This window comes from Hydra viridissima, unplaced genomic scaffold (genome assembly GCF_058129835.1).
Source record: "Hydra viridissima isolate aposymbiotic clone 2 unplaced genomic scaffold, HvirCarnegie_v1 scaffold_7, whole genome shotgun sequence".
Lineage (NCBI taxonomy): Eukaryota > Metazoa > Cnidaria > Hydrozoa > Anthoathecata > Hydridae > Hydra > Hydra viridissima.
In genome coordinates this window covers 13,766,251-13,784,688 of record NW_028324306.1, presented here as the reverse complement: position 1 = coordinate 13,784,688, position 18,438 = coordinate 13,766,251, and the positions used below count along the sequence as shown (strand labels likewise).

The 18,438-nt window shown below is 30.0% G+C and overlaps 2 pseudogenes; one reads left to right on the top strand and one right to left on the bottom strand.

The window, feature by feature from the left end:
- The window catches only part of LOC149886230 (uncharacterized), a 194,624-nt pseudogene that overhangs the window by 103,612 nt on the left and 72,574 nt on the right, over positions 1–18,438 (top strand).
- LOC149886238 (uncharacterized) lies at positions 13,132–17,198 on the bottom strand (annotated as a pseudogene).

Here is an 18,438-nt window from a genome sequence, read left to right as displayed (position 1 = left end):
ATATATATATACATTATAAAGATATTAAATTATGTCATATTAACAATATGACAATATATCATCTAATATTAGATGCTATATCATTACATATAAGATATATTAACCTTAATATATATAATAATATAACATCTTAATAAGATGTTATATCATTAAAGTTCAGTTGTTTTTTATTAATATCTATGATTATTATTAAACCTTTTTATAATATATATAATTTATGTATGTTAAGATCCCTAATAATATATCAATCTGACAATAGAATTACATATGCATCATAATAATGTAATGCCATTCTCATTATTTAGTGATTTTAAAGTTACGCCAAAGTTAAGGGCAGCTTATTACAAACTTAACTTTACTTGCGAAAATTGAGGAGAGCAAGTTTCTAAAAAGTTTGGTGAAACCATTTCAGTTTGGTGAATACCGACAGTGCTTAACTTACGCAAAAACTTAGGAAAGTTTTTTTGAAACGCAACTGCGCAAGTTTGGTGATTACGACTTTTACAGTTTTAACTTATGCCAAACTGACTTCAGACTGAAGCTAAAAAAAAGTTAGGTGAATATGCTCAAAGAACTTTCACGCTTCTCGGCCTAATGGCTAAGATCAAGTGTAGTCACTTGGATTGATGGCGAGCTGGCTAGGCCGGTGTACTTGTATTAAACAGATACTTTTCTTTTTTTCCGCCCGTTCCTCAAAGGGGAGGCAAACTCAGGGTCGACGTGCTTCTGGGTCTTCCCTGGAGAGGTTCGGGCAAGTCTGCAAGGCATCGGCCGGAGGACTCAAAATACTCAATACCTCAAAGAACTTTTACAGAACGTTCTTAGAACGTGCCCGAACGTATTGTGTTAGCTGGGATTACATTGGATCAACGTTGGGTTTAGATCGTAAAAACAATAAACTTTTTGCGATGTAAAAACATACATTTATTCAACGTTGGTTGAATCAATGTCAATTTAAATACATTGGATCAACGTTGGATTTACATCGTAAAAGCAATTAACTTTTTACGATGTAAAAACATATGTTGGACCAATGTAAATTTTCCAGTTGTTTTTAGTTCCGTCGGTATTAATTTCATAATTAAACATATGACATTGGATCAACGTTGGTTTTGCATTGGAAAAAACAGCCGACGTTCGCGATGGTTTTACATACGTTGGCCCAACGTAAGTGTGCTAGCTGGGTATATATATATATATATATATATATACATACATATATATATATATGTAAAATTTTCGAGTTATTTTTTTACTTACGTCCTGAATTTGCGGGATAAATTCCTATATTTGGCCTTTTCAACCCCTATTACGTAAATATTTTGCTAAATTAAATTTTATGATTTCGGTGACATATCAACCCTAATTCTACTCATTGTAACGAACCCAACGACGTATGACAATGTCCGGAGTCAAATCGCAAAACTAAAAAGTCGTTGCAGGCAGGTGTGAATTGGGAAATAAGATTTTAAAAGGTCATATTTTTACCTGAAATTGTTAAAACAACGACGTTTTTGATGAAAAAACTTTACTACTTTGGTGAGATCAATAGTGTTCTTACTCTTTTTAATGCTGGTTTTTATTTGAATTATAGATTCCCATGACGAAAATATTGAGAATTTCAAAAAACTGAAAAAGCTTGACGAGCAGATTTGCGACACATGATACTCGTTATTGAAGTTGCTATTATCATTTCGTAAAACATGGTTCTCTGAAAATCAAGCAAATGCGTCAAAAATTATAGGGATAGCAGGAAGTACTTCTGAGGGTTCTGCAAGTGCTCGTGTTTTTAAACCCAGTAATGAGTTTGACGATGGATTAAACAGGGAACTTGAGATTGATGTAGAATTTATTCTCCTAGAGATTCCCCCTGAACTCAAAAACTACGTTGAAGACATCCCAGATAAATTTGGCTATGTGAATGTTTGCATCCATCCTGAGATTTTAAGGTATAAAAATAATGTTGATTTGGGTGTTTCAAAAGCACATGTGGAGGATTATTTAACTATGGTAAGTGCAGAAGGTTATGCTAGTCCATATAATATTAAAACTTTTTTACTAGATAAGTTTAAGCTCCAAGAGAATCGAAAATTATTTGAAATAGCATTTGCAGCAATTTTTGATGAAAAAATTTCTAATATATTTCTTTCAAAAGCTGAGAATGTTACAAATGCATCAGTTGGTTCCGAATTTACAGTCCAAATTAGAAACAAAAACTTTCTTAAACTTTCCATTGACTTAGTCAACTTTATTCAAATTTATTGGTGGCCTGATGTTGCTTCGGAATGGAAGGAAAGAAAAAGAAACTGGCCCGATGTCCATACCATTGATGATCTCACGCAGACATGTCATATTATCGCAAAACCGTCTGCGGCTGAAAAAGGTAACACGGAAACTCTCGATTGGAAGTATTCGTTTTCGGATGTTGAACGCAAGCTGATTTCTATGTATAATCCACAGCAAAAGTTAGTTTACTTCATCTTTAAGGCGATGTTTTATAAATGGCTGAAACCAATTAGCCCAACACAACTTTCCTCTTTTATAGGAAAAAATATTATGTTAAAAACTGCAGAAGATTTTCCTCCGCATGATGAAATATGGAAGGAAACGCCTGAAGCACTAAAAGCAGCTCTCGTTTATTTGTTTGTTCAGATGCAGATAGCTTTCGAAAGCAACTGTCTACCATATTATTTCATGAACAAAATAAATATTATTGAGACCATAGATTCAGTAGTGAAAAAAGAGGTTATAGAGAAAACTGAATGGATAATAAACAACATTGAAGAATGCATACCTACAAATGTAAATGATATCATCGTTTTTGTAGAGGATATGATTCAGAAATTAAACTATTTTGATAGGAATTTATCAAAGTTGCTAGAAAAAAATTATTCAGATTTTTTAAATCTAAAGTTTCTTGTATCAAATGTAGACACTATTTTTGAAATCGTCTTCAGTTCGCTTAAAGACACAACAGAAATAAAGAACGTCCAAGAAAGGATTTCGAGTTGTGGCAGAAATTAAATCAGCCGTTCCTACAGAAGAAGTTAAAAGTGAAATTGTGAATGAAAAAATAAAACTTGTTGCAGATAAATTAGTAGGCGGGGTTTCCAAATTTGATCCAGATCTCCCAAATGCAATTCATGAAGTAGTATTAAGAATGGAAGCAGATTTAATTGAGGACGGAAGACAGCTTGCTGATCAGGTTGTAAACAAGGTAGCAAATGTTGTAAATATTGGAAAAAGTTTCCTAGATAGCTGGCGATTTTAATACATTTTGAATTTCTTGTTTGATTTCATTTCAAGTGATAAGAATTATACAAATGTGTCTTGGTTAAACTAAGTATCAGAAAACTATGAATTAGTGCGACGAAAACTACATTTTTTTAACCATTTAAATGAACTTGATTAAGCCAACTAAATTTCGGTAATATGAACAACAACGAGATGATTTTCTGGGCATAAGACTGAGATTATTGTTAATGAAAGGCAATTTTTTTTTAAGAAAAACTCCTCAATACAAAGATTTTGGTTAATTTACTTAGATTTCAGAAGAAAAGTTTTTTTCTGATGTCAGCACTCAGGAGAACAAGTTGAGAAGCAAAACCAAGTGAGTACTAATTAATTAACTCGTTTTTCTTTCAAACTTATTGAGCCGGTGATTCCCAGCTTTTTAGACTTAAAATCGATTTTAAAATATAATTGACTCAACCCAATCAAAGTGCGAAACTGTCGACTATTCTCGATTTTTAAATATCGTCAACTTCTTTCGAGATTTGTACACTAGATGGATGGTTTTATGCAATAATGTGGTTTTCATACTTCAGCAACAGTTTGAGATAATTCACATTGAAGTTTAGCACTTTATTGTATATTGAAGTTTATTTTCTAAAACTTAACATTCGCTGGTTGACATTTGCAAGTTGACATTCGCTATAAATAGAGGGGATGGAAAACTTTTCATGGTCGCCACTTTAAAACAATGAGAAAGTGATTTATGATAGTTCAGTTTTTTAAATGAAGTTAAATCTAGTCTTTGTTTATTCGATTTACATTTGTGAATGTAGGGACCCAAATAATATTGCAATGTTATTTTTTTCAGACGACGACAGAATATTTTCAAAATCTAGATTAAAATTGAAAATGGAAAGGTAGTATTGAAGTTGATCACCGTTTCTGGTATTCAATTTAAAAACCATCCTTGCATTTTTCTACAAATAAACTATTTTAACTTCGGTGAAAGTGTCTTGTTTAAGGTGATTAACTTTACCTAGAGTGCTGAAATCGCAGGCTCCATCTACCTGTTACATGAAGCATTCGCTGATATTTGTATTACCAATTGATGAAATCAATGCAAAATGTACCTACTTTTTTAATTGAAAATTTTTAAATTATAAATTTAAATCATTAAGCTTACCTAACGACTTCAGATGCAGTTGCTGAATCTTATATCAATTAGAATTACTGCCAAACTCATTGGAAGTTCGGTGTTGTCAAGTCTTTCTAAAGACTTTTTAAAGAAAGGCTCAAAGCCCTTTCATATGAGCAATCAAAACATCCTCATTTTTTTAAATAGCTAAAGCGGAGAGGATTTTTATCGTTGACTGTGTCAAAAACCAAATAAGTAATCAATTAATTGTTCAGAAAGGTCTTAGTCCCCCACCTGTGTGATATAGAAAGCATTTTAAATTGTTGCGAGGTGTTGCTGCTTCTAATGATGAAAAATGTTAGCCCATCTATTTTTTATCCGCAAAGTGCCTCTGTTTATTGGATCAGTCAAATTTCAAGAAACGTTGTTAAGATGTTGTTTTTGCTAATTGACTGTTGATTAGTCTCGTTATATTCATCAGATTATATGCAGCGATATTAATTACATGTTTTTATTTATGTAACATTTAATACGTTGTTTACATATCCATTTAAAGTGGGTCTGTTATTAATTATGAAAAATCAGTTTAAAGTAGGTCTATTATTAATTATGGTAAAGTACTGAGATACTGAGTGAACTTTAATCGTTACTTTAGCAATGGGTTACGAATACGTGAACACTTGCGTTTGCCCACAATCCTTTACATCATAGATAAACTATATACTTGCTGACAGTTATTTAAGGCATATTTATTTCTTACATATTATAAAACTATCTTCGGATTGCATATCACTTTTTGTTTCTTTGTCACATAAAAGGAGAATCTCTGAATGTTAAGACAATCCACAACATCAGAAAAGCAACAGATTAAAAAATTTCGATCAATATATAATCCAGCTAGCCCTCAAAGAATAGAGCTATCTTCACAAGATCTATAGGTTTAATATCGCCTTGCCTTTTTTCCACCAAATGAACTAAGTTGGAACGCATCTTCATACAATATTTCTCTTAAGTTAAAGAAAGTTAAGTAATCAAATCCAAAAATTCGTTTATTTTTAAATCTATCTGTTTATATATAAACAGACATTTTGATATTCTGGAGTTAACTAATTTTATGCAGCTTGGTATAAGTAGAGAGAATGGATTAGATATTTGGACCATAATACAAACTAAATAATTAGCTCGGTTATTTGACATTATTTAAAGTTTCACGAAATAGCGATCTTTAGATGTTATATGTTAAAATGCATATTTTTATTTTCCTCTTACTTGGAAATAGTTTTGCGTGGCTTGGTCAAGACTGAGCAGTGAACGCCTCAGGGAAGAAAAAGCATAAACCCTGTGATTGGGATTAGTAAAATTATTTTCGAACAGATGTCCTGAATAAACCAAAAATGAAAAAGTTTATATGCCCTAATGTCGCACACGCTCAAGATCTTTAAACAGCCCTTCCTCAATCAATATTACCTAATACGTCAGATTCATCAAGTTTAACAATTTTATAAAATTTATGATTTGATTAAAATTTTCCTTAAGGTATTGCTAGCATTAATCTCTATGTTCTAGCATTGAGACCATATTTGCTTTAATGTTGACATTTCTACTTGGAATAAGTTATTGCAAATTGCATTTCTAGCCTAAAGTTCTTAGTTCTTAACATGTGTCAATACTCGTTTTGAACTTCAAATTTCGGATTAGATTAAGATTCTCTAAAGGTTATTTCCAGCCTTACTCTCTTTGTATTAACCTAGTGTCAGCAATCGTTTTAATATTGACGTTTTAAATTGGATTAAGTTCTTGCTTAGATTGATTCTAGCCTAATTCTCTTAGTTCAAGCGTAGGGTCATTATTCGTCTTAATATTGACTTATATCTGTGTGTTTCTATCCTGATTCTCTTAGTTCTAGCGTAGTGTCAGTATTCGTTTTAATAATGACTTATATCTGTTTGTTTCTATCCTGATTCTGTTAGTTTTAATACTCGTTATTATATATTGAAATTTAACAATTTTAATTTGATTAAGTTTTTGCTCGGATTATTTTCTATTTTATATCGACACACAGATAAGGACAAATAACAATATTAAAAGGTACGTGGCGTCTAAACAATTGAGCACTTTGTAGAAGAGAAAGTTTAATTAGTGGCTTCAACTTTATATTGAGTGCGGTCCCTTGGGGTTGGACTGAATTTTTATTTTTATTTCAGGAAACGAGTTTCCAATGAATTAGCATTTTTTAAACCTATTAGCTATTTTTGAGTTAATTCAAAGTAATTTGAACCAAATTCTTTGCGTTTTTTTAATATGCAACTATTCTAATCAATCCTAGTGCATGTCAACAGTGTGCATCAAAACCTTCTCATTATAGAGTTAAATAAAAATGGATGAAAGAAAAGAAATGTTATCGCTTGAACAAAAAAAGCTTGCAAAAGATTGTTAAAGATTAATTATGCATAAGTTTTATATGGTGTTTGCATATGTTTGTTCGTACAAGTTGTTTAGTCTCGTTTTGTAAGGAATTTAGTTATGAGCACTTTCGAGGTAGGTGGATAATATTGCTCCCATTTGGCATTCGATTTACAACACTTGGCATCCGCCAATTATTTGTGACCACCACATTAGAACCAGGGGTCATTTAGCAAAATCGTAAAGCGGATGGTGTGGTTATATTATAAATCACATATACTCTGGATCCTATTGGTCCAGGCTCATCAGTCCATTGGAACTCGCGATGATGTCCGCTATATTTCAAAACGCTAGAGCCACCTGGGTGTGAACTAATAGTGGTGTGATGCGAGATAATTATAGATAACCTGTGCTCTAGTCGAAAGAGTTGCAGGTACAGAAGATTTCAAGTATGCAAAGAATTGTTTACCTTAGGTTTCAACCACCCTGTTCACGTCGGATGAAAATCGCCTAAAGAATGTATATTCAGTGAGTCATTTGCTGTATTGAAAATAATCATGTATCCCTGACAAATCATCAACCCAAATAGAGATAATTGTATTATATTCTCTTATTTGAAAATAGTTTATTATAGTGATTATCACCAATCTTAAAAGTTAAGAAAAATGTCTTCGTGTTCTATCAGCTTCTGAATGAAATAACGCTATACAGAAGCTGTCAAAATTGTTCAATAAGAATTTGTTAACTCTAAACAATATAAAGAGACTTCAGTAAGATTATGATTACATAAAAATCACAACGGACTAATAGTTTGCATGGGTCGCATACGAGGAGAGCACCGAATACTTTAACTCGCAAGCATCCCTTTACAAACTTGATTGTTCATAGAACACATGCATAAACACATTATGGTATAGTTGGTCTATGAATGTCCAAGTTTTGTGAGCATTATCGGACAATTACTTTACGTAGCTAACTCAAAACAATAATATGCGATTGTCATTGGTGTAAAAGATTCAGGTGCAAACCACTACTAGCTCCATTAACAGCTGATTTGCTAAATTATCGAACTAAAAGTAAATACCCCTTTGAAACTATTGGTTTGGATTTCGCTGGCCCAATGAAACATAAAGTAAGCAAAAAGTGTCACAAAAAGTCGTACATTGTACTTTATACTTGTGCAACTTCAAGAGCAATCCATATGGATCTCTAAAAACAATGGAAAATGAAGATTTCCGAAGAAGTATTAAAGAAATGGTTTCAAAGAGATGCACACCTGAACTCATGATAAGCGACAATGACAAAACATTTGTAAGTACTGCAAGGTGAATAAGACGATTGCAGAAGGACTCGCTGATAAACGAATTCTTCAATGAATGAACATAAAATGGAAGTTCCATTTAGCAAAAAGCCCATGGTGGGAGTTTTCTTTGAAAGAATGGTGGGTTTGGTAAAAAGATCATTACACAAAGCAACTGGAAGGACTCGTCTGACTTGAACGATTTAAACAAGTTTTGGTTGATATTGAAAGTGCATTGAATAACCGACCATTGTGATATATCAAAAACGATCTTTAACTTCCGGTATCAACACCAAAAACATAATTTTACCAAGGAAAGGTTTTACTATCCCTTTCGAAAATGTAGAAGATGACGATAAGGAAGAATTTAACAACAACACGACTACATGAGCTAAGCGGTATATCACAAAATCCAAGAACTTAGCGTGGAAAAGGTGAAGGAACGAGTACTTAAGATCATTACGAGAAAATTACCAGCACAAAGGGTATAACCAAAAGGACATAACTGTGGGAGAGATTTTCTTGCAAAAAAGAGGAGAAAGGGATAGAGGCGAGTGGAAATTAGGTTTGGTAACGAAACTTGTACGCAGAGAAGAAAGTTTAAATCGCGGTGTTATATTAGAAGTAATCATATAGTGGAAAGACCAATTCAGATGCTCTATCCGTTGGAAATTTTTTGCTAAGGTCCTATCGAGATCGAAGAATTCCTAAATGATTCTAAACCTACCGAAAACACATCACAAGAGCAAACAAAAATTCTTAGGCTTAGACCTTCACGAAAGACAAAATAAAAGCCTGAGGAACTTATGAAAATAACATTCCTTGATAATCATTTTGAAGAGATTGTGTAGATACTCTCTCTACAATTCCTAAGGAGTGTGTCATAAACATTTACTTAAGCAGGCGGTGAAGTCTGGTTTTAAAATATAGGTCATCAAGTTGGTAATTATTTCGTATTTTTATTTGGGGATAATTGCTATTTATGTCAGATTTAGTATAAATAACGCTGTTTCCTTAATTTGAATATCTATAAAGTAGTTATAAAAAACGAGTGTTGGAGTAGATCTGCCTTAGTCTGTTGAACAAAAAGAAATATTCACAACACGATGTTTGTCATAAACGTTTATTAAACCACGCGATGATGTCAAGTATTTTTACAGTAATTAATATTTGGTATGAATTTGGTAATTATTATGTTGTTTTTAGCTACGGATAATTCTCAACTATGTCAGATTTAGTATAAATATCGCTATTTTCTTAATTTGAATATATATAAAATAGTTATAAAAAACGCGTGTTGGAGTAGATCTGACTTAGACAGTTAAAAACAAAAAATATGCAGAACACAATGTGGCGATCCTGCCAGGACAACTGGAACCTACGGAACACTCTACAAGCAGTCAACTGACGTAAGGAATCAAAGATTACAATAGAATTTAATGCCTCCGAAGCAACACGAAGATCCAATCGCTACACTATCAAGGAAATCGGAACTAACATCAACAAAAGTTTAGCCGCTTGGTCTGGAAGTATGCATATCATTAAACAATAACGATATACACACACTAGATAGATTAGAACCAACCATCAAAGCAAAACTGTCGGAGACTTTTAACTTAATCCAAAACATAGAAGAATTAAAAAGAGACGAAGAAAACGCCGACAATTAAGAAATCGACAAAGGGTACGAACAACAGAACAACTTAATTAAACAGCAAAGCGAACTTTTGACCTCGCTGGAAGAATACCGTATAGAAAGAGAAATTACGAAAAAGAAGAAAATGCACGAAGAAGTTGCTCGTGTAAAAGAAGAACTGAATGAACGAAAACAAGAAACAACTCAAAGCATGCACAGTGCACACACAAATGATTGTAAAGCAAAACTTCCCAGACTACAAATTTTAAAATTTGATGGGACTATTGTGGATTGGGTGCGGTTCTGGGAACAATTCAGCACAGAAATTGACAACAGAAGCTATCCTCCAGTAGCTTAATTATCGTACTTACGTGGACTACTATTACTGCAAACACGCCAAAAAAGGAATTGTTGGAAAAAAATATGGAATCACTTCTGAAAATATACACCAGCATGGTCGTGATATCATGGATCTTCCCTATATTAAAAATACCGACGTGGATTAAGTACATCATTTTTACAGAAAATTAAATGTAAGCATAAACTCGTTGAAAACTTTAAACAAATTGGAGACAGCAGAAATACTGGTACGCGAAACTCTCGACAAACTTGGCCCTGTTAAAGCTGATATTACTCGACTTATAGTTCTTTGTAACAGTCGTCAACCAACGACTGTTACAAAGAACTATAAAGGTTGCAAAGTGTACTTAGAAAACTGCAAAAGAAACCAAATGATCCTATAAAATTCAACGCTATTAATCAAGAACAACTCAAGAATGGGATAATTAAGTATGCACCAAACAAACCAACAGGCAAGAGAATATTCTACATGCCTCATTGAGCAGTAATAAAAGAGGACTACGAAACAACCATGCTATGGATTGTTTTTGACGCGTCAGCTAAAGAGTACAGATCACCCTCGCTTAATGACTGTTTACATATTGGTCCTCCATTACAACCCTTACTACTCAATATTATTTTATAAAACAGATTGCAACCTGTTTGTCTTACTGGAGACATCAAACAAGCCTTTCTACAAATAAGAGTTGATCGTGATGCTTTCCGTTTCTATTGGATATCGGACTTGAAAAGTAAAGAAGTAATAACTCTAAGATTTACTCGAATCCCGTTAGGCTGTGCATCTAGTCCCTTTATTCTTGGGGGAGTAATCAATCAACATTTATTGACATATGGAAAATATATCCGCATAAAAAGAATGAAATTTAGATAATCAACAAGGCCATATATGTTGCTGATATAATCAAAGGGGGAGTTGACCTGGAATGCTTCGAAAAATGAAAACAAACAACAATTCATTTGTTCGAAATGGGCGGATTATAGCTTCACAAATGGCACTCGAATTTTCCTGCATTGGAAATCAATATTCAAAAAAGAACTATCATGAAGTTACCATCAATGAACAAAATAAACGTTATTCAAAAATTCTTGGTTTGTTGTAGGACAAAATTAATGACACTTTATTAGTGGATTGCAGACCAACTCACCAAACCAACATCACAGCCAAAATAGGAATTTTAGAAAGTTTTACTAGAGTTTTTGTTCCACTTGGTGTGATTTCCCCAATAATACTAACAGCAAAACTTATATATCGACAAGTTTGTGATTTAAAGTTTACTTGAGACAAAAAACTTTCACCTGTAATAACAAAGGAATGGATGCTTTGGAAAAATAATTTACCAGACCTTACACCAATACAAAGAAGTATAACTGTTTTGAAACATATAATAAAAAAGATTGCAATCCATGGATTTGGTGATGCAGGCAAAGATGGCTGCTGCAGTGCAATGTATATAGTACTACATCAAGGAAACAAAGTAACTCAAGGATTATTTACAGCCATATCACGCATATCAAAACAAGGTTGTTCTATTCCCAGACTTCAATTGATTTCTGGACACATGGTAGCTAATGCTCTTACAAACTTTAGTATTTAGTATTAGTATATTTATTTGCCGTATAATATTATTTACATTAAAATTTATAATATTATAAGGCCAGGACTTCAAGAAGATCGCAATGATCTTATCACTAAGCCCTTAACAAAAATCTATTTTCTTCTTCAATAAAAACATCTATATACTATATAAAATAAATATATACCGAGAATATATAATCACTAATATCATAAATATATCATAAATTTAATACTCTACATATTTCAGAAGTGAAACTCAAAATAAAAACATGACAAATCAAGGTGTAGTATATAGCAACTGAAAGTATTTTTTTAAAAAAATCAAAAAAAATCAAGAATATTTTTCGTTGAAAAAATTATTTTTTTAATAGATTGCTTGAAAAAGGAATAGGTCAGTTCAGATGAAAAAACAAAATTAGGCCGTACTATTTCGTTCCATAGAAAAGGTCCACGATAAGATATACAAAATTGAGCTTGTTTATTTTTGCAAAAAGGTTTTTCTAAAATGCCATTATTACGTAGGTTATATTTATTTTGTGGTTTAATTTTGTAAAGGTTTATAAAAACATCGGAGGATATAAGTTCTTTACATTTGTACATAAAACACAAAACATTAAATACATTCAGTTGATAAACATTTAAGGTGGCCATTTCTTTAAAAAGCGGTTCAGAGTTTGAAAAACGATTTTTAAAATTTATTATGCGAGCTGCGTGTTTCTCATGCCGATTAAGAGATTTAAGTTTAGTTTTATATGTACTTCCCCATATAATATTTGCATAATTGATATGACAATGAATAAAAGAGTAATATAATTGTGTTAATTGCTTTTTGTTTAAAATACCTCTAGATTTGTATAGAATTCCAATGTTTTTTGCAACTTTATTAGAAATATTATTGATGTGTGATTTCCAAGACAGATTTTCTTCAATAAGAACTCCTAAAAATTTTGTCACTTTTTCTCTTTTTAGGATGACATTGTCTATAAAAAGATCGGGCATAATTACAGGCAGTATTTGTTTTTTAAAGTTTGGATGGAAAAGTATCCATTTTGTTTTTTCAATATTTAAAGATAGTCTATTTTTTTTTAACCAAAATGAAATTTTTTTAAGTTCTCTGTTCATATTATTAAAAAGTATGTTTATATTTTCATGTGACTGAAACAAGTTTGTGTCGTCTGCAAAAATTATAGTTTTCAAATTGGATGCTTTGTTAAGATCATTTATACATATATATAATGAAAAGAAGTGGTCCAAGTATGGATCCTTGTGGGACACCATATCTTATGTTCATTAATGTTTGAGTTTGGGAATCTTTGCTAAAAACAAATTGCTTTCGGTTGGAGAGATAACTTTTGAACCAACTTAGAGTTTTACCAACTATGCCATAACATTCAAGTTTTTTAAGCAAAATATTATGATCGACCGTGTCAAAAGCTTTTGACAAGTCAATGAAAACACCAAGTGTAAATTGATTTTTAAAAGATTCGTTAATACAACGTGTTAATTGAAGAATAGCATGTTCGGTTGAGTTGTTTTTTTTTTAAACCGAACTGATTTTCATAAAGGAGTTTATTGGTAATTAGGTATGTGTACACTCTGCTATACATTATTCTTTCTAATATTTTTGAAAATACTGGAAGAACAGAAATAGGCCTGTAATTTGTTAAATCGGTCGAGTCTCCTGACTTAAAAATAGGAATTACTTTTGCTATTTTCAGAGAGTCTGGGAAAGTACCTTGTTTAATGGATGATTTAAAGATTTTGTAAAGAATATCTTTCATGACGTCATAAGAGTCTATCACAATATTTCCATGTATACCGTCAGGTCCTATTGATTTATTTCTTTTTAATGATCTAAAAGCTATATTGAATTCCTCAAGCGTTAGGTTTGAAAAATGTAAGGAGTTTGACGTTTGAATTTCGTCTGTTAATTTATAATTTGTTAAAGGGATTTTGTTTGATAAATTCGCTCCTACAGTGGAAAAAAATTTGTTAAATTCAGTCACAATTTTATTAATATCATTAGTTATTTTATTTCCAACTTTAATTGCATGTGGAAGAGAGGTTGAACTTACTTTTTGTTTTCCTGTAATTTCCTTCATTAATTCCCAGATGCGTTTTAAGTTATGTTTGTGCTGAGAAATTAAATTAGAATAATAATTTTTTTTAGCATATTTTCGGAGTTTTTCAAACAGGTTTTTGTAGTTTTTGTAATTTTGTTTATGTTTTTCGGATTTAGTTTTTAAATATTTATAATTCAACTTTTGCTTTAGTTTCGAAGACTTTTTTAGTCCCTTAGTTATCCAAGGAGATAATGTCTTTGGCTTTGATATTTATTTCACATATTGGAAAATTAGCGTCATAGATTTTAATGAAAGTTTTATAAAACGTGTTATAGATCATGTTTATGTTATCATTAAAGTTTATGTGATTCCAGTCTTGCTGTAGAATTTGATCTTTGAATAATTTTAAGTTACAGTTGTTAACAATTCGCTTTTTTATTGTCATTTTCCCCGCGCTTTTTATTTGATAATCTGATTTAATAGAAAAAAATATGGGAAAATGATCAGAAACATCAGTTTTTATAATTCCTTTTTTTAAAAATTTATTAAAATAGTGTGTGGTTAATGTATTATCAATTAAAGTCGAGGAATGGTTTGTAATTCTAGTCGGTCTATCTATTATTGGTATGATACCCATTTCAAATAAATTGTTATAAAATGTTTTTATAGTTTGATTTTCGCTATACTCAAAACAATCCAAGTTGAAGTCACCCAAAATATAACTTTTTTTTTTCTCTTGACAAGCTTTTTCTATTAGATTGTATTTCAAAAATTTACCAAGATTTTCTGTTTTTCCAGTCGGAGGTTTTTGTTTATTAGTTCAATTGTTAAGATCTCTTGATCCGTATCAGAAACACTCATATCGCTTCTGACTCAGGTGATTTAAGGCCAGTCCAAATTTTTATTGTAGTTCGTCCTACCTTCTACAACTCCTTTTTAAAAAAAACTGTTTTTGAAAATTTGTTGTCTAAGCTGAATAATACTTAGCAAAAGTTGGGCTAGGTTGAAAAAAATATTATTGACAAAAATATGGTGGATGACGCATATTGTCCTTAAACTTAAAGATAAATGTTTCAAAAAATAAGGGTTTAGATTGTTAAGCACAACTTTTCTAGTTATCTACAAGCTAAAAGACATTGATATTGAATTATATCGTTTTTTCATACTTTGATTCAGAAGGGAGGGTAGAAAATCCGACATATAATAACTTCTTTCAACGACGTACAATTAAGTGTCGAGAACTCGGTAATACTTAGCGATTTTGTTTTGAAAGGCTTTTTGATAACCGCATAAACAGAATGGTTTCTGTCGGTGGAAGTTATTCGTAATAAACAAAATAGAGCGTGTGGTCACCATATATACATATAAATATACATATTTATATGTATATAGTGTTAATACAATTTATTATTTTTAATTGGTATTTAGAATTAAATAAATTTGGTTAATAAATTTGCTCATTTGTTTTTATAATTTTTTAAAAGGTACTTATTTTTATGTCTGCATTTAGAAATAAGTTCAGTTTTTTTTATTTAGTAAACTTTCTTGATCTAAATAAGTAATAGTTTCAAACTTTTTTGTTAACAAAACAGACATTTTTGAGATATGTTATTATAGGTAGGCGCAGTTTTTAGGATAGACCAGTTTAATATAAAGTTAATATTTTTTTCTTTTAGTTGCCAAATATATTTTGACAGCATAGTCTCTTTTGAGTACTTTTCATGATTTTTTTTATTTTTTAATGTAGTTGATGGAACTTCCTGGTCAAACAAATTAATTACTATTTTACAATGCTTACTATATAACTAAAAAAAAATTATTTACAAGTATATTTTATAATTATATAGAAATGTGATTTATTTTACTATAGGAGGATGGATCCTGCTTAAATACAACACATTGAAATTTGACTGATAGCATGTTTAATTTGTATAGTAAAGATAAATAAAACTGGAAAAAATAAAGAAAAAGAAAATGTTTATTTAACAAGAATGAAAATATTGCGAGAAAGAAAAAGATCTAGATTGAAAATAAATAAATTAATAAAATCAGCAGTAGTCTTTAGTAGACTGTTGACACAACGAATTTAACCGATTTGTTTGGAAGAAATAGAAATCGATTTATTAAATTCTTTTGTAGTAAAATTATCATTGTTCGAAATATATTATAAATCAATGACAACAAATGCATGGTCATTAGTTGAATTAACAAGTAATTTACATAAATTTATTAAAAGCAGCTAAATAAGTTTAAAGATTATGGCAATTGTCGAATGTTTATATACAACAAAATGAATTGGGAAAACCTTTGAGATTGGTTTTAAAAACATCCTTTGTGATATTATTGGAGTATTAGTTTATATTCTAGTAATAAAGCTTTGTTAAATAGGATATGATTTGTATTGATTATCATTATTTAATTTGTAATTTTTTATTCATTTTGTTTTAACAATAATCATCCAGTCAATTGATTTATTAATTTTTTGTTTGTTTAGATATTATCTAGATTATATATATATACATATATATATATACATATATATATATATATATATATATATATATATATATATATATATATATATATATATATATATATATATATATATATATATATATACACTTGCTGCCAGTTTCTCTTTTTTCAGAATTGTCAAGAAGTTTTTCTATTTTCTTGTTCTTTAAGAACATTGAGCACTTTCTATTTTGTATGTTCTGTTTTGAACATTGAGCACTAATTTAGTAAAATACACTAACACAATTTACATCCAATTTAAAAAATCTATTGCAAATAATAAGTATTCAAGATTTGAATAATAAATAATGTGGTTTGTTATAAATCATTATATTATATACTAATTCATAACATGTTATGAACTCATGATATATACTTAAAAAATTAGAAAACTTTCTTGTCGGACTTTTTTAGTTACCGCTTTATTATAAGCGTTTAGAAAAATCCCGCGGGATCTGAACTGCACAATTTTACGTCACCCTCAAATAAACGAAACAAACCCGAAATTTACGGAGACTGGCCTTAAACTACAGGAGGACTTTATAGAAAATATTTTCTTTCAAATAAAAGAGTACTCCTCCTCCGCGCCTATTATTTTTTCGTTTTAAAAAAATTTCTTTAAAACCTGGGAGAAGGAGATCAGAATTTGTTTCAAAATCTAATTTAGAACACCAAGTTTCGGTTAAACAAATCACGTTAAAACAAATGTTGGTTTCGTAAATAAAATTTAGAAAATTTTCAAAGTTCTTTTTTAAACTTCTAATATTTACATGAACGACATTAAAATAATTACTTTTATTATCCACTCCTATAAAGTTATTAACTTCATTTGGTTGAAAGTAAGAGCATACAAATTCAGGCATATTAATTTCGTTAAAGTAACTTATGTCTGGATCGGATTCTTCATCCGATCTAAAATCATTAATTTGAAAAAATTTAAAGACATTTTCAAAATTATTATTATTTTTCGAATTCATTTTTGTTATTATTTACTTTTTTATTCTGTTATAGATAATCGTGAATATACTTTGTTTTAAGATAACTTAGTTATTATTTTATTGTACACAACTTTAGCGAATTTACCTGATGCTCGTAGATCTTTTGCCTTTTGGAAAAGTTGTTTACGAATACTAGTTGTCCGCTCGCTGAAATCTTCGTTTATATACAAGTTTTCCTTCCACAGCTTCTTTTTCTTGTATTTTTCGAGAATGTTTTCACGATCTTTAAAATTTAGAAACTTGACAATAATAGCTCGCTTTCTACGCTTACCTTCTTTGTGTTCTTTTCTTCCAGCACGATGCGCTCTTTCAATTTGTATACCTTCTTTAATATCCAGTTTTTCTTTCAGTAGATTCTTAATCAATTCTTCGCTTTTCTCCCATGTTTCGTCTTCGGTTTCCTCAATACCTTCAAATCGCAAGTTGTTTTTCTACTTCTGTCTTCTAACTCAGCAATTTTATTCTTTAGTGCTTCATTTTCTTCGTTTAGATGTTTTTGATTTAGTTGACTTAGTGCACTTTTTTTAGTATTGTTTAACGTTTCCTTTATTGTTTCGTATTGTTCACTAACAAATTCGATAGTTTTTTTTGTCTCATTAAGTTCACGTTTTAATTCTTTGTTTTCATCTTTTATAATAACAAGTTCGCTTTCTAACTTTTGTATACGATCGTTAAAGATTTTAAATATCGTATTTTCATGAATTTCTAATAAATCCTTTACTTGACTTAAGGAGAATTTGTTTGCCATTATTTAAAAGTAGGTTTGTTATAAAAATTACAAAGATATAAATGGATATAGATGAGATCTTTCGCAAAACTAAACAAAACTAGAGCATACCTCTTACAGCCGCCATTTTGAAAACTGGTACATATGAAATCAAAACAATATATATTTTATATATATTAAACTTTATATATATATATATATATATATATATATATATATATATATATATATATATATATATATATATATATATATATATATATATATATATATATATATTATAATATATATTATAATTTTAATTATAATATTATAATATATATTTTAATTATATATATAATAATATTATAATATATATTATATATATATATATATATATATATATATATATATATATATATATATATATTATATACATAATAACATTATAATATATATTATAATTATATATTATAATATATATATTAAACTTTATATTGGCACTTGAAAGAA